The sequence below is a fragment of the Vipera ursinii genome, assembly GCF_947247035.1.
Source record: "Vipera ursinii genome assembly, chromosome: 9".
NCBI lineage: Eukaryota > Metazoa > Chordata > Lepidosauria > Squamata > Viperidae > Vipera > Vipera ursinii.
Genome location: NC_139523.1, coordinates 12,835,179 through 12,851,567, shown reverse-complemented (window position 1 = coordinate 12,851,567; position 16,389 = coordinate 12,835,179). Strand labels below are relative to the sequence as shown.

At 40.2% G+C, this 16,389-nt stretch overlaps 1 protein-coding gene across 6 annotated transcripts in view; it reads left to right on the top strand.

Moving 5' to 3' along the window:
* Positions 1 to 7,172: 7,172 nt before the first annotated feature.
* The window catches only part of WASF2 (WASP family member 2), a 48,329-nt gene continuing 39,112 nt past the window's right edge, over positions 7,173 to 16,389 (top strand). For 4 of the 6 annotated variants that reach the window (XM_083369862.1, XM_083369863.1, XM_083369861.1 and 1 more), the window contains exon 1: positions 7,173 to 7,281. The gene's annotated coding sequence lies outside the window, so the exon portion shown is untranslated. Of the gene's footprint in view, positions 7,282 to 7,530; positions 7,603 to 15,049; positions 15,149 to 16,389 lie in introns of those variants that run through there. The other 2 variants (XM_083369864.1, XM_083369865.1) reach the window with 2 other exon arrangements.

The window sequence follows — 16,389 nt, the reverse complement described above, 5'->3', positions numbered from 1 at the left end:
TGAACGGTGCTGGTTGCTCACCCGGGCATGCAGATAAGCAGCAGAGGCGTTGGGGCGAGGGCTTCCTGGAAGGCACTGTCGTCCAAAGAGGCAAATGGGATTGCTTCCTCTCCGCTCTCCTCAGGCATGCTCCTCCAGGGCATGGTTTTTCTCCCCACCTGGCTTTGGTGGGGAAGCAAAAGGGGACCGGCATTGCTTTCAGAGGTACCAGGAGCTAGTGAGCAAAGGTTGGCTATGTCTCCATGGAGACAAGACAGCAAGCCAGACACTGCGTGTGTAGATCTAAGGTTAAAGCTGATTAGCAAATGTCAGTGGGATCGTGTCAGCAGTGTTTCTAGGACTGCCCTCCATCCTCCTTGGCACGGGTCCCTGTCAGAAAGGAAAACTCAGCAGGCTAGAGCCAGCTGAAAGGAAAAAAGACTGGAGGCGGGCGGGCGGGGCAGGGGGGGCGGGTGGAGGAAGGAAAAGAGAATCTGTGAAAACGGCTGCTTTCTCCTTGCAAAGCTAAGCAGTGAAGACTTGTGTAAGAGGGGCCTCTTCTGCAGAGGTGGTGTCATTGTAGTGTCGTTGTGGCTGGACCAGGACTTTTTGCAAGGCTCCGGGATTTGGGCTGAGGGACCAGCGGAAATAGCAACGTTCCCATCTGCTGATGCCTCCATTCAGTTTACCATTCAAACAGGTACTGCTACATGACCTCGGGGGAACCGCCTTTGCCCCTCTCCCAAGGGGGTGTGTGGGTAATGTGTATGTGTGACAGAGAGAGCAATGCGCAATATGCAATGTGCCCCACCACCAGAGCACAGGGCAATTGCAACAGAAGAAAAGCTGGAATCCAACTTTTGTAAAGAGCCAGAAAGGTGAGAATGTCGGTTTCCAAATTGTTGCCTCAAGAGGGCACTTGGAGCGGCCTTGGAAGGTAGCATCCCCTCGCCTTTTTTTGCTGATCTCAAAAGCTAAACAAGGTTGGTTCTGGTGAAGATGGGGACACCACCAGAATGGAGGAGTAGAATGACTGCAAGTTAGACCAGAAATCAGAAAAACATCCTGGAAGAAGGCAAAAGGAAGCCTCTTCTGCACTGTGGCTGAATAACTGACATGTCTACGTCCCTGTCAGCCACTCAAAAGCAGCTTCACCATAACATGGACAAGGGACTGGTCAACCTGGATACCCCTGAGGGGAAGTGCTAGAGCTGAAGAGTTGCTTCAGAAAGGTAATAATTTATGAAAAGCAGAACTGGCCAGGAGATTCGGGGCCTCTGAATAAACTTCACCAAGAAAGGGTATCTCATGAGGAAGGTCATTCAGGCAGAAAGCCCCAAGTTTCCTTATTTGTTATGGTTTTGTGGAATCCTTGGTGCTCTCTGAGCTTGGTGATTTTCTTGCAGACATTTCATTACCAAACTAGGTAACATTATCAGTGTTAGCATTGTTGCTTCCTATGGGCTTCTGGGCCAATCCATTTCTCCTAATCCAAGAGTCAAGGTTGAGAAATGGTGAAGATGCTAGACTGAGAGTAGAGAGATCAAAATTCTACTTCTCCCTTAGCTGCAAAAATTACCTAGGTGACCTTGAACTGGTCCCTCCCTTTCAACCCATCATCCCCATCTCCTCACTTAAACCCTGCTCTGCAAAAGCTAAAAATTGAATTAGCCCAACTGGAGGTCAGGAGGTTACATTGCAAGTCAAGCCCTCAAACGTTGTCATTCCTGCAATCTTCAGTTTGCAAATTTGCAAATTTTATTTAGATGTGTGACTTGGCTAAGAATTAGGAGACGCTTGGATGGTAGTTGTTATATCAAGTCACCTGTGTCTGTCAAAACAAAAGATAGATAATAATTGATGGTCTTTTGACTCATGGGGTGGGAAGGCAGGTAATACGCTTTCAAAAAAATAGAAACTTGCGTTGGCATAATGATGGAACAGTATGAGACAATATAGGTGTATCTGAGAGGCAACCTGTTGTAGCAATTTGTGTGCCAAGTTTTGGGTTGTACAGAGCCATCCAGGTTTAAGTCTCCATTCTACCGTGGACTTCACTGGATGGCTTTGGGTTCTGTGTCCTTCAGCTAAACCTACTTCAAAGAGTTGTTGCTGCAGAGATACAGGTAGTCCTTGACTTACAACTGTTTAGCAACTGTTCTAAGTTACAGTGGCAATTTACAATTGGTCCTTGCAGTGTCACAGCATCCCCACGATCAAAATTTGGGTGCTGGCAACCATCATCTATTTATGATGGTTGCAGCTTCCTGAGGTCATGTGTTCACCATTTGCAACCTTCCCAGCCAAATTTCAACAAGTAAGGTCAATGAAGGAAGCTGGGTTCTTTTAATGGTTGCATTTTCTCTTGACAACTGCTATGATTCAGTTAACACCGATGGCAAAAAAAAAGTTTTAAGATTGGGCATAAGTCAACTTAATCATCGCCTTGCTTACGATGGAAATTCTGGTCCCTATAGAACCAGAAGGAATTCTTTATAAATTCTTGAAGGAATTTTGGTGTCATAAAATTATAGATTGGAAGGCACTATTAGGATGATCTTATCCAGGGGTCTTCAAACTTGGCCCTTTTATGACTTGTGGACTTCAACTCCCAGAATTCCTCAGCCAGCATGCCTGGCTGAGGAATTCTTGGAGTTGAAGTCCACAAGTCATAAAAGGGCCAAGTTTGAAGACCTCTGATCTTATCCAATCCTCTACAATATGCAGGAAAACCACGTGTCCTGGCTGTCCAGCCCCTTTCTAAGATTCTCCAGAGATGGAGAAACGGGCCGTATAGAGCTTAGCCTTAAAGGTAAAGGTAAAGGTTCCCCCGCACATGCGTGCTAGTCGTTTCCGACTCTAGGGGCCGGTGCTCATCTCCGTTTCAAAGCCGAAGAGCCAGCGCTTGTCCGAGGACGTCTCCGTGGTCATGTGGCCGGCATGACTAGACGCCAAAGGCGCACGGAACGCTGTTACCTTCCCACTGTAGTGGTCCCTATTTTTCTACTTGCATTTTTACGTGCTTTCGAACTGCTAGGTTGGTAGAGCTTAGCCTTAGTATATGGCAAAGCTTCTGATCTGAAGGCTGTCCTTATATTAGGCAACCCCCCCCCCAAAAAAAAATATATATTAGGCAACCAATCGTTATACCCAATCTTTTTGATTCTAGTTTCTATGATGGCAGAGAATAACTGTGGACTCTCTCCTGTAGCTTTCCATGAAGCACCTCTTAAGTCTTTTCTTCCCACCAAACATCCAAGTGTCTTCCACTTTCCTTATAGGGCATGTCTGTAAGTCCCTGTATCACCTTCACTGCCTTCACTGAATTATTGCTCTGGCAGTAGATTATAGATTAAGATGCCTGATAAATAAAACTTGATATGGATGCCATAAACTCATAAATGTGAGTTTAATGTCTATGTCGAGGTCTTGCATCTTGCCATACCATCACGGCACGGCCTCTGTCACTGCCATCCCTTTCTGCATTTTGAAGATTAAGTAGGTTCTCCAGCAGGTAAACTGCTTCCACGCTGTTGCCAAGAAAATAGCATGGATGCATCTATGAAGCCCAGCAAGGTCACACAGCTTAGAGATAGGAAGGCCTGGAAAAATTGGGAATGGCTTTGTGGGGAAAAAGGAGAAAACGGAAAACCCCTGTTTTTCCCCCCCAAATTTTCCAGTTTTCCCCCCATCTCTACAGTGCTCAATTTTATTTATGTGAACTCTATTTCTTTTTTTACCCTTGTCCAGGGAGAGGGCATTTTACACAGTGCAAACAGGGAAGGGGTAATGTTGGAAAAGCAGGACTTGGGGGCAACACTCATTCCCTTAACTTTAGCTGAGGATCCTTTTAGATAATTCTTCATTTCATTTCCTGTATCCAGGTCTCCAATTAATTGGCTGCTGTCATCGGAAACCCAACCTTCCCAAAGGCTATTTCAAATCTATTTCAGGTAGTTGCAAACCTGAGGAGGGAAAGACGAACAAATTCAAGCAAAGGGCAGATGGAGCTTTGCTAATCTCATGCCCAAATGCTGGACATGTGCAATTGCAAGTCTTGGAATGGACATTCTTAGCACTGGATGGTAAAAATCTGTCAAATTACAAAAACAATGATCCTCAAACATGAATGTGTGTAAGGGGTGAATGTAGGGGGGCTTGCTAGGGTGTAGAATACATCACAGGGGCTTTTAATCTCTGCTGAAGTTGATTCAAGCATCTACACCTGCAGTTTGTCTCTTGCAAACACCTGGATTCCAGCTCTTCATCTCCACATGCATCCTAATTTGGAAGAGAATGGAGAAGTTGGCACGATAAATACTGCCTAAAGAATTCAAGTCAAAAGTCATGCCATGGCAACTCTGCAGAATACAATACAGGTAGTCCCTGACTTACGACCACACTCGAGGCCAAAATTTCTGTGGTTGACACTGAAGTGAATTTTGCCCCACTTTATGGCTTCCACATTGACTTTGCTTGTCAGAAGGTCGCAAAGAGCAATCACGTGACACTGTAACTGTCATAATTATGTTCCAGTTACCAAGCATCTAAATTTTGACCACATGACTATGGGGATGCTGCAAAGGTCGTGTGAAAAATGGTCATAAGTCACTTTTTTCAGTGCCGTTGTAACTTTGAACGTTCACTATACAAATGGTTTTAAGTCAAGGATTACATGCAGTTGTACGGTTAGATTAGGACCTGCGAAACCCAAAAGCAGATCTCCTGGCTAACTGGGGAGCTTCTTCTTTCTCTCAGTCCAGCCTTCCTCACAGGATTGTTGTGTGCATACTATGAGAAAACCGCCTTCCCTAATACAGGTAGTCCTTGACTTACAACCATTTAGTTAGTGACTGTTTGAAGTTACAACAGCACTGAAAAAGAGTGACTTACAACTGGTCCTTGCACTTACAACTGTCACAACATCTCTGCAGTCTCAGGATCAAAATTTGAGCGCTTGGCAGCAAAAAGACACCCACTGGGGAAACTGGAATTGCTTAACAACTGCATGATTCACTTAACAACCACAGTGATTTGCTTAACAAAAGCTGTAAAGATGGTTGTAAAATCAGTTTTGACTCAACTTACAACTGTTGACTTATGACAGAATTGTGGTCGTTAAATTGAGACTACCTGTCTATGTCATTTTCTCAGCCTGATATGGAAAGAGATCTACATGTGCTTTAAGGGCAAAAAGGTGCTTCAAAAAGCTCATAGGAAGGCACAAACGTCTCTGGCCTGCAACTTCTTAAACCAAACTCTTCTTTTCCTGGGATCACATTGCAACTGCAGAAGGTTGTGCAATCCCAGGGAAAAATACAACTGCAGAAGGCTCTTGGTGTCTCTGTGTGCTCTTAAACACCAATTTTATCCCACTGATGTATTCTCATTGTCCTTTTTAGTTATTTTATTGTTCTTTCACTTTTGTTTGCACTTTTTTTGGTGAGATAGGCAGCAAATAAATGTAACAATAAATAAATTTGTCCTAGAGTTTGCTGTTACAATCTTTCCATTCATTACCATTTTTCCCTTCCAAACACTAACCAGGTCCACGTCTAGCTAGGTTTCAAATACAAACAAGCTACAGTAGTAGCACATCCACTTTCTCATTTTAGACCACAGACCAGGCTTCGATCTTAGAAGGGAGAAAAAACGTTGGATGTACCAGATTCCATGTCTTGCTTCCAGTTCCTTCTCATCAAGGAAAAGAATACCTGAGAAGGGTGTGGGGGAGGAGTCCGGTAGAGCAGGAAGAGATTTGGCTCTCAAGAATCCAAACCCACCCAGCCCTGCAAGAACCAGAAATGGCTGAGGGATACTCTAAATGCTTATATGTTCCCTCCCCAGGATGTAGAAATTGCCTCTAGCAAGTCTGTGGGGCCTGCTTTGCCTAAACAAGTTTTTGATTAACCAAGCCAGCCTCCCACCTGGCAGCTGCGGGGTGTGTGTGTGTGTGAATGAACCTTTGTCAAAGTACAATCATGTATACATTGAGATTGGCTGAGCCTCCCTTCGTCCCCCCCCAAACTCACAGTGACAACAAACCCTCCATCTTATTACACCATGTGAGCTAATTGCACAACACACTGGCCTCGCAAGTCAATCATACATAAAATTTATAAAATTATTTCCCGTTCAAGAGCCTGCAGCCCATGGTTAGAAGATGTATGTGTATGTATGTATGTATTTATGTACGTACGTATAATTTAAGCCAGTTCATTTGATTATGGATTTTTTTTCCCTCTAACCAAACTGAGAAAATAAATTAACGTTCGTAAATACAGGTTAGAAAGGTGGGGTGACAAAAAGGAACAAAAGTTTGCAATTCTTTCTTAAAGTAACACCTCCCAACCTGCGGCACCGCCTCAATCCGAGTTAAGACTACAACTCCCCGAACTCCAAGCCGATGCCCCGCGTGCTCGCCCGGCACTCTGGGAATTCTGGGAGTCGTAGTTCGAACACGGGGAGGGCATTAACTTGAGGCTGGCTGCTTTCCCGCAACGAGCTGTCTCAGTCAGAAATTGTACGGAGAAAAGGAGGTTGGGGGAAAAAAAAGCTCCTGAAACTTATGTAGAGGAACAGCCCCGTGACCATACTGCTGCGTAACGTGTGAAAAAGCCTGACACCCCCCCCCCTCTTAACCCTCCCGCCGCCGCCCATTCTTTCTTCCTCTCTCTTTTCTCATTCTGGAACACTCCAAACTTTCCAGTATTGCAGTAATACCTCCCAAGCGCCAGAGGACTCATCCTTTTTCCAACCTCAGGGTCATAGAGCAGACAGGTCTAGCGAAGCGGAATAAAGAGAGAGCAAACCAAACGGGACTTTGAGAACCTAATAAATTTCTGAGAAGACAGGGCGCCAGTAATGCCTTCTTTTTCCCTCCTAGTGACAACATCCGACGATCCCTTCTTTTCGAAGCCTGCTGTCACCCCCGTCCGAAACTCTTCTCCCCACACGAATCCCCCTGCTAGTCTCAGAATATGGTACGGCCCATATTGTTTACGTTTTTTCTTTTTTTAAAAAAAGGTTTCGTAGGGTGTGGTCGTTGGAAGAAAAAAGGAAGTTGGCTGGCTACGCAAATCGCGTAGGGTAACGTTTGACAGGCAGAGGAACTCAGCCAATCCAGTGAGAGCGGGAAGACGCACGGGAGCCAACGAGGAAACGGACCGGTGGAGTAGGTGGAACTACGATCTGTGAGGGGAAGCTGAGGGGGAAAGCTGTGGAATGGCGGACGGTTGGGACGGTTCGCTTCGGTGGTGAAGAGCTGAGTGGAAGCGCGTCGAAGAAGGCGGCCGTAGGCGGGTAAGCCTTGCTCCGTGACAGGGAGGGGATGTTGAGAAAAAAACAAAACCAGGGGTCACCTTAAAGAGGTGTGGGAAAAGGTAAACTGGAAAGGTGATCTACATCGTAGTGGGAGTGGCGCCATTGGGGGTGACGTCGAGGAGGCGACGGCCGCGGGGGCGAGGGGCGTGGCCTATGCGGGTGGTGGCCAGACAGGTGAGGGGCGTGGCTTGTGCTACGAATGGCGCCTGGAAGTGGAGTGGGACAATACAAACTTCGGGTCCGCGACTTCTGCTTCCTGGTGACTCACCGAGATCCTCCAAGTGCACAATAATGGCTGAAGTGAGTAAATGGGGTCACGGTAAGAATTCCGGAGCCCCGTGCCCGTGACTTTGTGGTCAAGGCGAGAACTAATATCAGGAGCCGTTCCCAGTAGAGCTTCCTCCTGGTTATTTGCCCCTCTTCTTCCTCCCCGAGTTATTTTTATAGGGAGGGGTGGGGAGAGAACTTCTTAAAATGTTTTAAACTTGTCTTATTTGAACGTTTTGTTGCTTTTTAAAATTACAGCTCAAAGTCAGAAATGAGATCGGGTTGGATTAAAGGTGAAGGTTCCTACCGCCTTATTTTTGAGGGTTATGAAACCTGCAAGTTTGTTCTGTGACGTATTCGTTAGGATTCATGAGACCTAAGACTCTGCTATTCTCACTGCACCATACAAAGACGTTTAATAATCTGACTGTTTCCAATCTCATGTTAGACAGGAAAACTGAGAACTACACGTGGATTCCCGTCTAACCTATCTATTCAGGAATAGTATTAACTAGTTTTCTGGTTTGGTCCATATGTAGACTGGTCCTATTCTCTGTTCTTAATCAGTATGCTGTTTATACGGGTATTGTGTAAAGAATCACAGTAGATGTGTAGTTTTTACTGTGGAAAAGAATCTTATTAAAGGCAGTGGGTGACTTTTCAAAAGAGCAAAATATTACGTTGGTCTAAAATGGCTTTTAGATAACCGGATTGTGTGGTTATTGGGAATACAAGTAGTCCTTGACTTTCAACACATTTAGTGATCATTCAAAGTTACAGTGGCACTGAAAAATGTGATTTATGACTGTTTTTTCACAGTTATGACCTTTGCATTATCCCCATGATCAGGTGATCAAAATTCAGATGATTGGCAACTGGTTCATATTTGTGACCGTTGCTGTGTCCCAAGGTCATGTGATCACCTTCTGACGAAGTCAATAGGGAAACCAGATTCACTTAACCAGGTTATTAACTTATAAAATGATTCACTTAACAACTTTGGCAAGAAAGGTCATAAAATGGGGCAAAACACGCTTAAATGTCTCACTTAACAACAGAAATTTTGGACTCAATTGTGGTAAGTCAAGGACTATTTGTATTGATAAATTTACCCTGCAATAAGTTTTTTTGTAAATTGCTCTGCTTTATTTATTAAATGTATATTTTGCCCAGTTGCCACCTCCCGCTGTCTTTCACTCTTGATAAGGAAGTGAAGCCAGGAAGATCAATATTTAACACAGTGTAGGCATTTGCTTCTTTAGAGGACAATCCAGTCAAGCTATATATAATGTATGTAGTATCTGGAAGGAAAGAATTTATTCATCCCAGATTACTTTGAATTTTTACTGTGAATCATTTTGGTATATGGTGGTTGTAGTGTGTTTGAAAACGATTGGGTTCAGTCAGTCTACAGTTCATGGAAATTTGGGCCAGTGCTGTTTGTAACCTTCATTCCAAGGAAAATAAATATTGTGAGGGAGGGAAACTGTGTTTAGAACTTGGGGAATGATGGGACATTACCTTTATTAACATAAACAATTTAAGGAATGTATCCTGTTATAATTTAGAATTGTAATTTGCACATACTAAGTAAAAAATTCCCAGGATCAATTTGTAGAGCCTTTCATTTCCCTTTGGTATGTGATGTCAATTGTATACGGAATGCCTTTATACGTGTCATAATTTGGGGATCTTTTAATATCACTTCGGTAAATAGCACAAAACAGTAGTGTGTTTCTGAGCTAAATTGCTATTCTTTGAAAATGCAGTTGAAATGTTTGCACTGTACTTTTCATAATATTATTCCTCTTAAGCAAAGATAGTTCATATTGGGATACTTTTAAGTACATAATCTGTTACAAAGAATGGGGAAAGCTTTTTTTGTGTGACATTGCTTAGTTTTGTGGGTAAGATGATAGGGAAGGACATGGGAATATTGAGGCCAGAAGAAAATCCGGGCATTCTGGCATTTATCTTGGTAAAAAGAAAAGCATTGGAGTGATGTACTCAGTGAAACTGAACAAACTAATAGAGGAACAAGAAAGCAATTCTGTGGCTTTAATGGGGTCTTGGAATACACTTCTTGCTGTGATTCATAGGCCAGGAAAATGCTGATGCAGGAAAGACTAAATGAAATGAAGCAAGAAGGTGGAGTCTCTCTAAACAGATATGATGACCTAATCATGTACTAGTTGATTAAGGAACCTATGGGATTTAAGAATGTTCTATCTAAAGTAGGAAATACTAATCATTTAGTAATTTTCCATTGGAAAGGAAATTGGTGTAATAAGTAATAAAAAGAAAGGAGGACTGTTTCCCTATAAAGCAGGTAAACACCCATGTTGACAGTAAGTGAGAAAAAGCAGTCAATCTCCCAGATCATAATATATTGTTTCTTTTAATTGTTGAGTACAATACTTTTAAACAAGACATAATGGTCTGTAAGCCATTAACAATGGTTTACAAATCACATTGGCTAGATTTATGCTTCATGGTAAACCAAGGCTCCAAATTATAGCTTAATATTTTGGATGGGGGTGGGAGGCAAAACTGCTTCCACATCCCCGCCCTTAATCCTCCCAACTTTTAAAATGGCCTAGAATCATATTGGAAAATTTATTTTGATCTATGTTATGGGAGATAAAAAGAAGATTGTTGGATCAATAAGAATAAAAGTCAATGATTATTTTGTAAGTATAAAGATCAGATCGATAAAAAATGGATTATCTTTTTTTCTGTTCTGACAATTTTCTCTCTTAGTTTTGCTATAAGATTAGCAACTCATACAAAAATAAAAAGTATGAAGATTTCATTAATACTTATTATCTACAGAGAAGAAAAATAACTGTTAAGTTTTTGTTCGTTGGCTATGGGAATAATTTTGATACAGCTTGAATTACACAAAATATTGTTGTACAATTAAGATTTTTGTCTTGTATAATCTTTATGTAAAACATTTGTATGCAAGTAAATTGGTATACTTTTGTGCAGTTTTTTAAAATTGCAATATATATGTAGCGTGTTCTGAATTCAGGAATTTCCTGATTTTGGATGGATACAGACACACACACAGAGAGAGACACACACAGAGACATACACACACACCACAGGGCATTTTTTTTGTCATAGAACGCTCAGAATGGTGTTCCAGCACCTTTTTCTTTTACAAAAAAAGCACAAAATGGCATTATCAGTTGTCTGTTAGACTTGTTTATCTTCATTCTTCTGCAGTGGCTCCTAGATGATCTTTGAATTCCCTAGGAAAGATGTGAGAAAAAAGTTGTTAAAATTGCTATAGATGTTCAGTTACCACATTAGGTATAATTACGTATAATGGGGTAGAAAATTTTGCAAATCTGTGCTGATTCTCTTGGTTTTATGGAATCATTGACTTTATCCTTTCAATTGACATTTCAGATTTGGGTTTAGAATGAAGTATCTTTGAATTTATTTTTTTTCTGAAAGATTAGCCATTGTGAAATTCAGGATTGATTGATCTCTTCCTGTAAAATGCTACTGATTTATGAGAAAAGTCAATGAGGAATTGTCGACAACTGTACATTGAGATGGACAGAGGTTACTCTCCAGCTGTGGGAACCTGCAAATGCCTCATTGCCTCCTCTTGAATGTAATAGGAGGACCATCCTCTCATTAGCCTCAAGCTATAGTTGTGGTTCTAAGAATAGCCTGGCTTCCAACTGTGCCAAACCTTTTTCTCTCCATCTTTGGGGGAAAAGGCTGTGGCTTTCTGCTTAGATTGCAGTCTAGAGTGCATCAGTGACGTGACAGCAAAATAATCCTTTGCTTTCTATCCTGACTTCAAATGTGAAGATGGAAAGAAAGATAGGTATCTTTACTTTGGTTGATAACAGAAGTAAATCTGTCCCGTTTTGTAGCTTCGGAGGGATAATGTGTACATGTAGTGCTCAAGTTACAACTGTAATTGAGCCTGGAAATTAGAGTTATAAGTTGTAATAGTTGTAAAGTGGGTCACCGTGTGACTGGATCAATTCTACAAACATTTATTTTTGTGGCAGTTAAGCAAGCGTCATAATTGTAAGAGAACCCATTTTTCTCTATGAGCCGTTTTTTGTTGGTAATCAGAAGTAAATGCCAGTTTCTGGCCATAACATTATAAATTGCAGTTGTTGTGACCACATGATGTTGTAAATGGCTACAAATGTGGTTCAGTTGCTAAATGTAGTCATGTGATCATGGGGGACGGCAGTGTTGGGACTTCAAAAGTAGTTTTGGGGGCTCCATCATAACTTCGGACAGTCGCTAAGTGACCAGTCATAAATTGAGGTCTACTGGGACTGTAATCAAGTACAGAGTTTTTATCAGAAATATTGACATGGCTACTAAAAGCGGTCCCATTTTCTCAAGTTAAATCAGTTACAAATTCTGATTGTTTAGCTGCTTGCTTAAAAGGAAAGTTTCGGGGTAGAACCCATGAATGCAGGCTGGTATATCCATCTTTTTTATATCACAGTGATTCTTTTTCTAATAGTCCATTTAAGCCGGCTATTTTGTAAAATTTATAAAAGTGTCCTATTCTGATTCTAACATATATGTTCTTGTAATAATCATTCTTATTGTTTGGAAGCTCTGTTCAAGGTGCTATTCTTAATTCAAATGTTTAAAATACTTCTGAGAAAAAAATAATAAAATGTAAAGCTATCTGTAACAAATACCTTATAAAAAAGAAATTGGCAGTTGTAGATTTTGTAATGTCAGAGGTTGATTTAATAAGTATTTAGCAACGATTAATTTAAAATACTAAAACTGTTCAGGCAAGAATGCATGCATATTGTAATGATTTTTCTTAAAGTAATTGGATTATATTTAATGAGATATTTACATTTAATTATTAAGAAAAGATTTATCTTCCCAGTATTTCCCAACAAATGGTAAGGTGAAGAAATTGGATATTGGAATATAATTAATTGTATAAGGTCTATAAAGTATAAGGTGAATTAGAAAGAGCTGTAGGTATTATAGAAAGGCTGCTTTTTTCAGTAATTTAGAACTGCCATTGAAAGTGTAGTGCATAATTTAAAAACTGAATTAAGGAAAGGGGAGCTACTTAAATGGCACAGTTTTAGATATGTGTCCTGAAGAATGCCAGCAGATAAATCATTCCTAGGTAGTTGCATTGTGACTAGAGCAGGAAGATCTCTAATGAGAAATAAATATGTGCAATCTTTGTGTAGGTAAGTAACTGATACTTGTATTTCCCAGATAGAGAAAACAATATGGCAGCCATACACAAATGAGGACAGGAAACCATCTTTAGATATATTTGCATAGTGGCATCAATTCAGCTTTCAAATGTACAGCATTGTGAAATGTTGAGCATTGCAGAAGAATGCATAGTAACTAGTTTTCAATTTATAGTTTTCAGTCTTGTCATTTGAAGATGTATGTTAAGTGAATCTGGCTTCCCCATTGACTTTGTCAGAAGGTTGCAAAAGGTGATCACATGACCCCAAGACATTCAGTTGCCAAACATCTTAATTTTGATCACATGACCATGGGGATGCTGTAATGGTTGAGTGAAAAACTGTCATAAGTCACTTTTTCAGTGATATTGTAACTGAACAGTCACTAAATGAATTATTGTAAGTCGAGGACTACCTGTACTGTAACGTATAGCTTAGCTATTGGTTGTTAAAACTAGGTTTGTGTGTAAAACTGCTAAGATGTGGAATAGGTAGCAACAACTCTCTTGTTCTGAAATCTGTTTCCAGTTTTCCCCTTTGCCTGAGATCAGCTGGGTGGGTAATAGCATGTTTTTATATGTAATGATAAACCATTATTTAATATGGCTATAAATAGGTATCTGTACATGTGTCAGGTTAAAGCATTCTTACTTCTTTTCCATCTGTGTAGCTAGGAAAAAATAATCAGAATTTCAGTTCAGTTTAACAGATGAGTTTGTATGATATGTTAACGTTTACATAATGTTTACATAACATGCTATGCCTGGATAAATAACTGATATGGCTTTATGTAAAGGCCTACTTCACACAACATGACAAGGAGTTACTGTGTACAACATGCTGAACCACAAATTATTCAAATTTACTATAGCTTAGTTTAACCATGTAAACTTAGTCCTCGTGTGCTAAGGATTATTTTAAAATCTAGACAATTGCAAAAGAAGCTATTAAAACAATCTGAAAGTTTAAGCTTGTATTGTCGCTTTGCAGAATATACATTAATAAATAAATTTTTATTGCAAGTTTGAATATGTTGGATGATTATGGGAAATAACTTCAAAGGGTTAAACCTGCAATAACACCTTTGTAAATTTCATGCATGTATACAAACCTTTGGGCATTAAGGAATAATTAGTCTGTCCTTGGTTCTATAAAGAAGTTTATTTTAAAAGAAAAATGTAACTAAGACTATGTATGAGTCAATTCTTATGAGCAGGAAATGATTTAAGGCTGAGTTGTTGAGAAAAGCTCTAATTAAAGTCTTTTTGGACAGTTCACAGTTTATTTTGTTTTTATATCTGCCTGTCTTATGGACAATTTAATTGTTGTATAGTTAGCATTTCTACTGTTTTGTAACTCTGAGCTCTTTAAGCAGTATGTAAAGAAAGAAGTCATAATTTGGGCGGGGTGAGAAGGAAAGAATGATTTAAAACCATAGTTTCTCTTTTCCAATTATTGTTTGTCTGCTAGCTATAGCTGCCTGTAAATGACATAAATCTGCATTTGACATAATGGCAAAGTATAAGTGCTTATTATAGGTGGATATGATATGTGATATAATAATGGTGTCTTGAATAATTACTTGTGCAGTGCTTGTTGCTGAGGCTTCTCTCTTAGGTAGGTTACAAATCCTCCTTTGGCAGGATACAGAATTTTCTTCTGGATCTTCCTTTTAAAGTTTTCTAATATCTATAATTTCCTCCCTTTTCCTGGCTTTTCAGAATTACTTGAAATTGTTCTTTCTGGCAATTTTGCAGAGGAATTGCTAACTGCTGAGAGAACTCACTGTCTTAAGACACCAGAAATAACAACTGGTCTTTTCTTGATTAAAGGAAATAAGATTTCTGATTTGGTGGCCTGATAGAAATTTAAAATTTGGCACTTTAGTTCTTTTTTTTCCCTTTTTTTCCCCCTAGATCTTCTGGTGTGTTTGATCCACCAGTGGATATTATGAAAAACTGTCCCTAAGAAGCTGGAAAATTGTAGTGCTTAGTTTTGTTACGTGAATCTGCAGATATTTTAACAAGGTCCCTATTCAGGTATTTGTTTGAAGGCATGAGGGATTGAGATGTCAAACTGCCGGCCCACAGGCCGGATGCATCACACTGAAACCTCACCCACCCCATTGCCGGCAATGGGGGAAAAGTCCCAATACGTCACGTGACGTCGCGAGTTTGACATGCCTGGTATAGAAGAAGGGTGTCTACTTTCTGCCTCCACCACTGTTGTCCTCTCATCCTACTCCTTTCTATTCCCAGCTTCTAGTTGACCTGGGAGAACTGAAAAGATGCATAATTGCGCTCAACAGCTGTGGGTACATTTTTCAGCATAATTCTGGATCCTGTTTTGAATCCCAGGTAAAGGTTTTCCTTTTTCCCATCTCCGTTTCTTAGCTGAGGGAGCCAGCATTGTCATTTCTGTAGTCATGTGGCCAGCATGACTGTATGCCAAGGTGCACAGAATGCTGTTACTTTCCCACCAAAGTGGCACCTATTTGTCTATTCATATTTGCATACTTTCAAACTGCTAGGTGGGCAGGAGCTGAGGCAAGTAATAGCTCACCAGTCGTGTGGCCATCTTATTTGGTCTCATCCTCTACTCCGGTGTTTTCCATACTCAGATTGTGTAAAAGTGCTTTTTCTTTGGTTAATGTCACATGAATCCATTGCCCATCACAACAGGTACCGTACATTTAAATTGACTTAAAGGTTGCCATGTGCACTAAAATATATTCAGAATCTTCCAAGTATTCCAAGTAAGATGAAAATTAATGAAATTACTGATAACATTGAAATGACATAAAAATCCTTTAGTAATATTATTTTTATATATAGGTAGTCCTTGAGTTATGAGCATTCTTTTAGTGACTGTTGAAAGTTACAACGATGCTGAAGGAAGTGACTTACGACTTTATGATAAGCATTTTTGAGTAATGAAGGAAAGATTGAGAAGCACTGCTCTACTCAGTTTTACAATTTTCTGAAACAGTATTTTTCCCGTTTTGATTTTCTGAATTTGTTGCATGTCTTTGTTATTAGACAAAATTATTAGACTTTCATATGAGTCCTGATTTTTCATTGATTGTTTGATCAATTTATATCATAAGCAAAGACCATCTTACGTCTGGTGAGCCAACAACCACACTTCCCCAGTTCAGTCTGGACCAGTTGTATAAGTACATCATTAACAACCAGGGCTAATCTGGGGTTGCCCTACAAAAAAAATATTAACATTTCAATAAAATTTTCATCACAGAGATTCCGAGTGTGGGTCATACCCCACCCACTTAAAAGAGGTTTTCCAGATTTCCAACTTAAATCCAACATATGTGATAGGACTTGAACCAACAATTCATTTAGAAAACCCTCACATTAATTACAAAATTAGTTTGCCTCGGAGAAATGCACCAATATTTCTACATAAGAGAGTGCAAGAAACTGGTAGCAGGAAGCATTTGATTGCAATTTTTTGCATTTAAAGATAGTTCACCCAGATAATGAATCTAAGGAACTAGTTTATTTTTCACACCTTATATGTTGAATGATATTAGGAAATTAATGAAACAAACACCCAACTTTGATCTTAGTGGCTCAGTAGA